Source organism: Ipomoea nil, unplaced genomic scaffold (assembly GCF_001879475.1).
Source record: "Ipomoea nil cultivar Tokyo-kokei standard unplaced genomic scaffold, Asagao_1.1 scaffold0178, whole genome shotgun sequence".
In the NCBI taxonomy this organism is placed as follows: domain Eukaryota; kingdom Viridiplantae; phylum Streptophyta; class Magnoliopsida; order Solanales; family Convolvulaceae; genus Ipomoea; species Ipomoea nil.
Genome location: NW_017616606.1, coordinates 131,499 through 142,772, shown reverse-complemented (window position 1 = coordinate 142,772; position 11,274 = coordinate 131,499). Strand labels below are relative to the sequence as shown.

General features: G+C 30.8%; 1 long non-coding RNA gene across 1 annotated transcript; it reads left to right on the top strand.

Annotated features, from left to right (window-relative positions):
- Window positions 1–3,341: 3,341 nt before the first annotated feature.
- On the top strand, window positions 3,342–3,930 carry LOC109178673. The gene is made up of 3 exons (XR_002053746.1): window positions 3,342–3,399; window positions 3,483–3,521; window positions 3,719–3,930. It is a non-coding gene; the product is annotated as an uncharacterized LOC109178673 (long non-coding RNA).
- Window positions 3,931–11,274: the final 7,344 nt, after the last annotated feature.

Genomic DNA, 11,274 nt, shown 5'->3' with positions numbered 1-11,274 from the left:
ATAATAATAATAATAATAATAATAATAATAATAATAATAATTATATAGCTTAGTCCACGTATCCACTACTTATATACTATTAATATTAACTAGTAATTCACCCGCGCGATGCACGAGAAAAAATTATGTTATTATAAATATAAATAAAAAATAGAAAAACTAAAATATTTTAAATTATTTAATATAATAATATTTTTGAGCTTCCATTGGTCAAGTATTTATTATTTTTATAGAATACAAAATTACAATTAAAATTAAAATTAATATTAAAATTATAATTTTATATGGTTAATATAATCTCTAATTATGTGCATATTCAAATAAACTTATAGAGAGAATTTACATAATTACATTGATTTATTCTTAATTGTATTTCATCTATATTATAATTTTCACAATACGAATAATAACTAAGATAATTACATTTGGAAAGCAAATTTCAAATTTTGTATGTGTAAATTTAAACTCTAATTGAACACATTTTTTATATGACTATATAATATATAGCTATTTTATTTTTCAAAAGTATATTTTTTATATGATTATATAATATATAGCTATTTTATTTTTTAAATGTTGTACTTTTTTTTTTATATAATAAAAGATGTTGTGGCATTAATTGTAACATTAATTATTTTCCAAACCATATAGCTTTATTATATAAAGGATATATTAAACATAGTATACTAATTTGTTCAAAATATTAATTTGAACATAGTATTAATATTAATATATTAACACACTAATAATAGATTAATAATATTATTGCTTGTTATGGAAATTTACACACATAATATAGTTATTAATATATTAATTAACACATAAATAATTTAACATTATTATTGCTTAGTGAACCAAATTTACGAAAATACCCTCACAGCCCTATAATATCTAAATTGGCAATTTTACACGGCTACTGACTCCATTTCCAGAACTTTCTCGCTGTCTTCTTCGGTGTGCTAGAGGTTCTACACAAGGCCATACCATCTACTATTTTACCTAGCAAATTCGTTTGTATACTTCAGCTGGTAGATGATCCTATGGCGGGTTCTTCTTCTTAGCGATTTTATGTCCATATGGCCTACTTTGTCTATTTCTACAATCCCCATTTTAGATCTGTACATTCTAGCCGTATCTATCAATTTCATAGTTAAATTTCCTATTCTGGTATGTTTTCTAGTATATCTCTCACTTAATTCCAATTCTATCATACAATTCTTAAGAAATTGAGTAGATATAGTGAACCCTAACTATTAAGGGTTTGTTTACTTACTAAGTCGCATTAAAGTATATATTTGATGAAATCCTTCTTTCTAGATCACATGCATGACGATTTTGACATCCAATTTTGTATTCTTATGTTAGTATCTGCATTATCTTGTAATCTATTGGGTGGATTCGCAGTTCTAAAGTCAAATTTGAAGCAAAATACTTTCATTTTGTTGTTTGAATTTTTTTTATAAGTAAACTTTCTATTTAACAAACGGGTTTAAATGATTCTGTACCTTGATTCAAAAAAATTTCATCTCTATTCTGAACATGTAGGCTATTACTAAGACCAATCTTAATTTGTGTTTATAGTAGGTATGTTATGTCTTCGTGTATTTCTCTGCTTACTACCCCTTATATAACACGATTTTTCTAAATTTTTTGCCCTGTATCTAAACATTTTAGTTTGCCTTATACGTTGTTTTGTGATTCATTGCTATGTTATCTATGCAGTGCTCTATGGTTTTGGTTTCTGAAGAGGGTAATCCATATAACAGTTTTTTGTTGTGTTCGCAGGCATATGAGACGTATGGTTTACAGTAACATCAGCCTTCTGGTTGGATTCGTATTACATGTATTTAACAATAACATATATGCAAAATGATAAACTGTACACATCGGTCCCTAATATTAAAGAAAAGATGAAGAGTTGGTACCAGTGTTCTAAAGGTTGTTTCCTTTTCCTTCCTATCACAGCTGATTTTGTAAATTGTGTTTTTTATGTATTATCATTAACCTCAATGCTCCTTTTATATGGATCCCAATCACTACATTCAGTTTTATACTGACTTGTTGACATTCAAATCCATGTTAAGTTTCTTACCTAGTTTTAGATTTCATTGGTTTAATTTTATTTTTCTTAGTTTTAAATTTAATTTTAAGTTTCTTATCTAGTTTGCATCACTATCAGAAAGTAAGTATCATATATTCACTTGATGAGCTTAGTAAAGTTTTTGAATGGTTATTGCAGCAGCACAGAATTCTTACACACCTCAATTTTTTATTATTTTTTTATTTTTTAACTTTAATTTGATGGTATGTAGTTAGTATTTTGATTTGTCCTATAGAGCTTAATTATTGTTTTGAGTGAACTATTGCAGGAAATAACCGTAAAGGGAATTCTTACACTGCAAAAGTAAGTTTTCATCTATTGCAATTAGGTAAGTTATTAATACGTAAATTAGAGTTAATATACTGTTTTTACTATGCCTTTTGAATCACAAAGTTAAATTTCACATTGTGAAATTTTGATATTCAGAGATTTGAAATACATGAACCATGTTCTGACTTGAAATGTATTCATTTTTTGTTATAAGTACAGTTAAATAAACCACCCATGTTGCATCTGTTTACTTGATTTCCAGCTCTGCATTCCTTACCACTTGTGAATATCCAGATTGCAATGTCTTGCTATAATTACCTACAATGTCTTGTCCTTAAATTTCGTAGCATACTTTAGCATACTTTGAAACCAAACAATTCATTTCTGTGAAACCAAGATCCAGTTCATTGTATTTGAAGTAATTTTTACCCAAGTTTTAAAAATTAATGCTATGTGAGGTAATGTTGAGGAGGATAGTTAATTACACTTACAAATTTAATGTAGTACAGTAAAAAATACAAAAATTTGTAACTAAGTGTGAAACTACAATGCATCTAAACATTAAAACAAACAAAATATTGTAACCAGCAGTTTTATTCTGATGTAAAATTAGGATTACATTACATTTATATTCTTAACAACAAAAACTATAACTCTTTACCTTGATCTATGTTACTTCGATTGTCTGTGAGCAACCCACAACCATACAATAACAAATCTGGGTTTTCTTTCAAAGATGTGAAAGACCTACTATTGGTGCAACACATATGCATTAAGAAATATGTTTAGAAATTAATAGTGCATATATACATACCTCTATGGTTTTGGTTTCTGAAGAGGGTAATCCATATAACAGTTTGTTGTTGTGTTCGCAAGCATATGAGACGTATGGTTTACAGTAACATCAGCCTTCTGGTTGGTTTCGTATTACATGTATTTAACAATAACATATATGCAAAATGATAAACCTTACACATCGGTCCCTAATATTAAAGAAAAGATGAAGAGTTGGTACCATTGTTCTGAAGGTTGTTTCCTTTTCCTTCCTATCACAGCTGATTTTGTAAATTGTGTTTTTTTATGTATTATCATTAACCTCAATTATGGGCAGATTTGAAGTATTGGAAGAAGGCATCTCAATTGTTTGTCTGTAAGTATTACTCGACACTGCATGTGTTCCTAGATTTTTAATATTTCATATACAGTAATAAATATATATATATATATATATATATATATATATATATATATATATATATGAATTTCCTTACAAATAATTTTATAAGAGCTATCAGACTAACCTTGACAGTAAGGCTGTGTAATAAGATTTAAGCTTATTACCTGCAGGCTTGTAAACTTATACCTGTATCTAAGAAAACAATCTTTGAAGGTAAGATCAAAACTTATCCTTCATTGTGGATCACTGCAAATATGGACACAAGGTACATCATTAGGCTTTTATTACTCAAGTTCAGTCTGTAATATTTTCTGATTGATTTTTGTTCATTTATTTAATTTTCAAATTAAATATAATTAACATTCACTGCTTGCAAATGATGATAATATAGTCTGATTTTTTTTCAAAATAGCTCAAATATTTTCTGAGTACAATATAGCTTTTTTTTAAAAAAAAAAAAAAAAGACTAAATTAAGAGAACTCACTTTACTCCTTCAAGCTTAACATTGAGAATGACTTTATCCTTTGAAGTTTGTGTTGATTAGAACTCATCCAGAAGGCTCTCTTTACAACTAAATTATCACCCACAGCATCTTGGTTGCTAGCAACACCAACCACAAGAGGATTTTTTCCTTCATCACTCTCGGCAAATTCCTTAGAGAATAACCATTGGGTACATGATGTATGAGAGATATTTTTGGAAGGGATTTGTTGTTCAGCAACGTGCGGATAAATGCGTAGGCCTTTGTCTACTACCGGCCTTATTTATATAGTGGTTGAGGATCAGATGCGTTGGATACTCAAGGTCATCATCTGATACGTTGGATCGGAGATATGAAGCTAGAATTTAAATCCCTATTAAGTATTTAACACCATTGTTATGCCCTTTTATATTTTTAATATAATATATTAAATATTAACTATTGTAACAGCAATGTAATTAATATTGTGTTGCGCCTTTTTGTATTATTTGTATTCTATTAGTTCTAGAGTTCTACTACCATCGGCAAAATAGAAGACTGTGTAATCAATTAGAACTGATCGTATTTTGAAACGGCGCATTAATTATATTTGTTTATTATGATTAACTATAATTAGTAGGCAAATCCGAAATTGCTCCTTATTGTGCCAATCTGAACAACAATTAGGCGGGAACCATAGGGTTCTGCTTTATTATAATAGAAGAGAAGATAGAAGATTCCTTGTTAAGGTGAACCTTGTTTGTGGAATAATAAACGGTAGTGCATTATGTTTAAGCACCTTTAGACCATTTAGAATGTTCACTTGAGATTAAAAGTCTTTCCATAGGCGAACTATTAAAGATTTGGAAAGATTGCTCGTCAATTATGCCTTTAGTGTGAGAAAACATGAACCGGTGAAAAGTTTCTCGGGAAGGGGCCAATGTGCTACTAGTTCCCTTGAAACATTACTCTGTCTAAGGAGTTGGTTATTTTTAATGAGGCTCCGTCCCAACCAACTTTCCTGGGAGTACACTTGGAATTGTTTATCATATTGTTGCATAATTGTTTTTAGCCTTTAAAGTTGATGCCTAAGATATTAAGAAAATAGTCTAGTGATCTTATAATTTTGATTAATTAAGTAATAGCCACGGTATCTTTGATTAATTGAAATTTTGTGAGATCACATACAGTAGACGTATTGATTGTGATTAATTATATGATATAATAAAATTTAGCCCACAGGCAATTTTGTTATGTTTATATAATTAATTAGGGTAAAAACACCAAACTATGATCATAATTTAGCCCACATGCAATTATGCATCGGAATATAGTTTTGGTGAGTTTTATCATTATAGATAGGAAGGTAAATTTATTTAACATATGGTTTTAATATAAATAAATTGGCGTCTTCTATCATAAAGTTATGATATATGTACATATTCAAAAGTATTTTTATGTGTACATTTTGTGGTATTAGTCTAGTTTCTTTTATGTGTATTTATTATGTATGGAAGAAATTTGGATTAATAGCTCGGTACATTAATATTCTTTTGTGTACAAATATCAAGTGATCAATACAATTTCATAACTGAAATTATTAAGTTATTTTGATCACTTTGTGACTAATTACATAAAGTATAATAAAATCTACCCACAGGAATTTTGTTATATTAATGTAAATAGTCAAGATAAAATATTAAATCATATTTCTTAATTTACCCACAGGGATTAAGAAAAGGAACATGGTTTGATAGTTTTATCATAAAGTTGTAGATGAATCTAATTGAATAAAACTTCAGCCCACAGACAAGTTTTATGTCACTAGATTCTTCTATCCCCTTTGATAATAATTTTATCATAAAGTTTTAGTTGAGTCTAATTGAACAAAACTTTAGCCCAGAGGCAAGTTCTGTGTCACTAGATTCTTCTATTTGATTATCATAAAGTCTCAGTTGAGTCTAATTGAATAAATCTTTAGCCTACAGGCAAGTTTTATGTCACTGGATTCTTCTGTTTAAATTGATGATCAAGATAAAATTTTATCATACCAATTTAGAATTTATAACTTTAAGGCTAGTTATAATTCTATGTCACATGGGTTGCATTGGCAACACATGTATTTTGTTAAACTCCAGAACTTTAGTAACTTGAAATTGTTACTATATGTGGCTTACTTGATTTTTCAGCCCAACCACAATAAAGCTTTTGAATTTGGACTTGATATACTTTTGGATCCTTATATTGGAATTGTACATATCTAGTCAAATTTCAACTAAAGCAATTTAATTTGTTTAAATAGTTGAAAATTGTGTCTGTTACATGTACATATTTAACATGTCCAACTATGATGGAGAATTATAATCCTTGTTAAATTAGTTGGACTTGAGGATCATTAGTGTGTATATCATTTATGCTCAAGAATAACTTTATTAGTGAGAGTAATGGTTTGATCAGTGGGAGTGATCATTTAAAAGATCAATAAGATGTCTCATTTGATCAGTGGGAGTGATCATTTGGAAAGATCATTAAAGATGTCTCACTTCAAGATTGCTCCACTTCAAGGATAAGACACCTTGCCTTGTTATTATAAAATCAATAGTTCAATTTGTTGAACTAGCTACAAGTTTGTGCAACATATTTCTGAAAATTTCGTAACAACATTAATAGTTTTTATTATAACAATGGCATTAAGTTTATGGTGAACTATCACGAGTTAGATTCTTTAACATTTATTGGAGTCTTTCGTCTCATCAAATTGATCCTGGGCCATTAAGATTTAAAAGGTTCAAGATTCAATGTTGAGAGACCTAAAGCATGCAAAGACTCATGATGTTGGTTCATATAGATGAATCTTGAGGATTTTTTGTTTTATGATGATACAATAATTTTGTTGTTTCATAAAGTTACATTAATAAATCATCGGTATTGCTCTATGACATGAAAGTTGGGCTTCCTTCCTTTGTTTTGGAGATCATTTATAAGGTGTATGTTTAAAGTTCCGTTTGTGGGCTTAGACTCATGAATTTGTTATCTAAGTCGTTGGAATATGGACTACTCAATTATTATCTTTGGCTAAGATTAATGAGAGTAGGAGTGACAGACGTGTCAACTCTGAAAACTTAGTTGTCAGCGATAATATTAAAGATAATGAGTTAGTCGTGCGATATATTAGCATTTTTGCTAATAGTTTCAGATCCCTAGTTAAGGCATGCTTATAAGAATTTTAGGGATTATAGAGGGTACATGGAACTTATTATGTGACTAATATTGTACGTACATTTATGTTGTCACCTCTATGTAATTTGGATGGTTTCTCCTATGGTTATGCGCATATGTATTTGAGAAACATCCATAAGGTTGGACCAAGAGTAAACGTAGGGTTTATTCATAAAGGACCTGAGTTGGGAATCAAAATGCATGTGATGCATAGATGGTATTACTCACCTTTTGATTTAGAGGACATACCACTATGATTCATGTTTTTTGATCTTCAACAAAGGTTGTGCCAATACTTGCACCAAGTGAAAAATTATAACATTTTTCATTAATATTGTACAAATGAAGTTGTGCAAGTTTATTAGGCCAAATTTAGCCATTGCAGCAATAATTAGTTTTTGATAACTAATTATAATCAAGAATGAACATAAGGTTTATTCATTAAGTTTTATACCACATAAGGTACTTAGAGAAGAAGTTACATTGTAATCATAAGTGGATACTACTCTCATTAAGAGGAACTATCTCTATGGTTCATGTTTTTTGCTTCTTTGAGTTAACACTTGCACCAAGTGGGAGAATGTAACATTTCCATTATGTCACCATTAAGTGGTGCAAGTTAATAGGCCATTTATGGCCATAATGTTGTGGTTTGAAACGGAAGTAACGGTTTCCGTTACTTAACCTATAATGATGGCACGTAGGTTATATATATGTGTATGGTCCTCCCACTGCTCCTGTGACTTGAGACACGACACCATCTAGTTTCTCGGGAGACTAAGTGATAGACAAAATCCTAAAATTCTTTACTGCTCTTCAAACAATGCAACGTGGATTACAACTATGGCTGGAGATTCTTGATCATATGCTTCCGCTATAAGGTTAGATTACATGTATTATTTGTGTATTTCTAACACAATGCACAACCCGTATAATTTAGAACTCATTTCAAATTTCATTGTGATTACTATACTTAAATAAATCCTCAGTTATTCATTCCAATTCTTCGTTTTATCATTTCAATTCTTCATTTTTATTAAAATTTGTGCATCGGAAGCTAAATATGGGTCATTGTACCATTTCATATATCATTGATTGTTGATTCTAATTATTACTAATTTTGTCATTAATTGCACAATACTGTAGGTTTAGTTGAAGTCTTCCGATGCACAATTATTAGTTAAAAATGGTGATTACTATACTTGAATAAATAAAATAATAGTATTAAATTTTGTAGCATCGATTTAAAATCTATTCTGTTAAGATAATAATAATAATAATAATAATAATAATAATAATAATAATAATAATAATAATAATAATAATAATAATAATAATAATAATAATAATAATACTCCTTAATAATAATAATCCAAAACTCTTAACATAATTTTCTAATATAATTTTCCTAATATAATTTCCCTAATAATAATAATTATTATTATTATTATTATTATTATTATTATTAATTATTATTATTATTATTATTATTAGTAATAGTAATATTAATATTAATAAGTAGGGGCATTTTGGACTTTATACTACTTATTCCCTTTAAATACCCACGTATACCAAATCTTGGCGTTTTGCATGTTACACAGATTGAACTCATATTGTATCATTGGGTTTCCCCCTTCCAAATAAAAAGAAAATGGTACTTTAAATTCCAGTGTTTGGTTTGCAGAAATAGAATTACTGAAAATTTCAATTCTAATATTTCGTATACGTAGGAATTGAAAGAGAATAAGTAGTATAAAGTCTAAAATGCCAATACTTATTAATATTAATATTAATATTAATATTAATATTAATAATAATAATAACAATAATAATAATAATAATAATAATAATAATAATAATATTATTATTATTATTATTATTATTATTATTATTATTATTATTATTATTATTATTATTATTATTATAAATCCTAAATAACAAAATTCAAAATTTGCTTTTGAAATTTTATGTAACACGCTGTAAATAAACCCAAGAATTGCATAACAAAAGCAACAAATATACATGAGAGTTTTGAGAAAACATATTTGATTGAGGTTGGACTACTAATTAACGTTTTATGTTGAGAGTAGAAGAGACACGATATAACCGAAAGAAAGATGTCAAACATCACACTTAGGTTAAAAAGAGTCGGGTAATTTTGTCTCAAAGTTATTTTTTTTCGTCCTAAACTTCATGGAATTGAAATGCCAGGGGGGTAGGTGTAACACCCCCTAAAACCATGCTAATTAAAGCCTTAAAACATGCAGATATCTAAACAAAAACATCAAACACAGCGGAAGACTGAAAGAGCAATTATATAAAACAAAGGAAACGGGGTGCTATGCCACGCTCACCCAAGGGGTAACGCACAGGCTAAATCTGCATTGTTTAAAATCTACAATCATCCAACAGAGTACTAAGTCTAGATTGCCTCACAGGCCACAAAACATAAAAGGGAGCTATACTAGCTGGCACTAAACCGTGCACTCGTCTAAGCATCACCTGAAAGAAGCATATAAAACATGGGACGACGCCCGGTCAGCGAATAATGCTGGTAACCCACCAATACATGTGAAATATCATACATAGATAAGGTATAAGTTTATAAAGCCATTTTCGAAATGGAATACATATATATATGTCCAAAACCAAGAGTAATAGTCAACACAAGACTCAACACTCTCAACAAGAACACGAGAACACATCCCAAAACTACCAAGACACAACAACGACTCACAAGAAGTCTCAAGGTATAATCTATCATCACACAATAGATTAATACCCGACATGCTTAACTCAAAGGAATAAAGACACAACAAACGGCAACACATGCCTTTGTGACTACACACGTCACAAGAGGAGAACTCACAACAACGGCTACACAAGCCCTCGTGACATCACCCATCACGAGTTGATATGCCTTCCTTATGCCCAGTTCCAACCTTATGGCTACCCCCAACCTTATGTCTAGTTCCAACCTTTACCTCCAGGACCCCTGTACACCAAGTCCAACCATTTCCCTCCGAGGACCGTCATCCCCTCTCCAACAGAACCACCGATTCATAGTACACGAGGGTACCGATCACACACACGGCAACACATGCCTCTACTAAAAACACGTGAACCTTACACAAAGGTCACAACTCCATAATCACGTCATGGCCACCACGAGGACCACTGCAATACCTTGGTGACTAGTGTCCCATACCACTAATCGTGCAATCCAGGTAAAGCCACACACACATCACACCTCAACAGGAATCAATGAACGGATCACAACGATGATATGAAACCATACTCAATAAAGGAATGGATCATAGTCCAACAACAACAACGATGAATAACACAAGTTATCATTTACCAATAAGAAGGTATGAACAACACACACGCTAGCATTTAAACACCGAACTAGCATGCTTAACAAACGGGTAAACCAAACGTAGTTCCGAAGAACACACAAGACCCATCACAGTTCAACGAAACACAATGTCGAACACTTAGCACGATTCAAGACACCAAAACCTACATGGATACCTACCATATAGTTCTAGACATACGAAACATCAAGAAGACGCTCAAATAGTTCCACAAAAGAACATTGGGAAGTTAAAAGACCAAATACCGAGTCAAAAGAATCACGGAGAACAAATCCCCCAACAACCTCATATTATTCCCCGCGGGTGGACCCACGGGTAGGCCCCTACCCGCGGTTCCGCTCGCGGACACATAACCCACAAGCAACATGTACCCCACGGGTGGGCGACGGGTGGACCTCCCACCCGCCGTTCCGCCCGCGGGTACACACCTGTACCAAAATAAATCCCTTCGGGGATTTTCATCTCCAAACTCAAATTCAAGTCCAAAACATGCCAAATCTCACCAAATACAACAAAATGACTTGAATCAAAGGAATAGCCAAGCAATGGCATACAAGAACCCTAAACACAAGCTCTAGATATGCATTTTCACAAGACAATGCATAAACACTCACATTTCATAGCAAAACACATGTAGAATCCAAGAAATCATCACATAGGTAAGCAAAA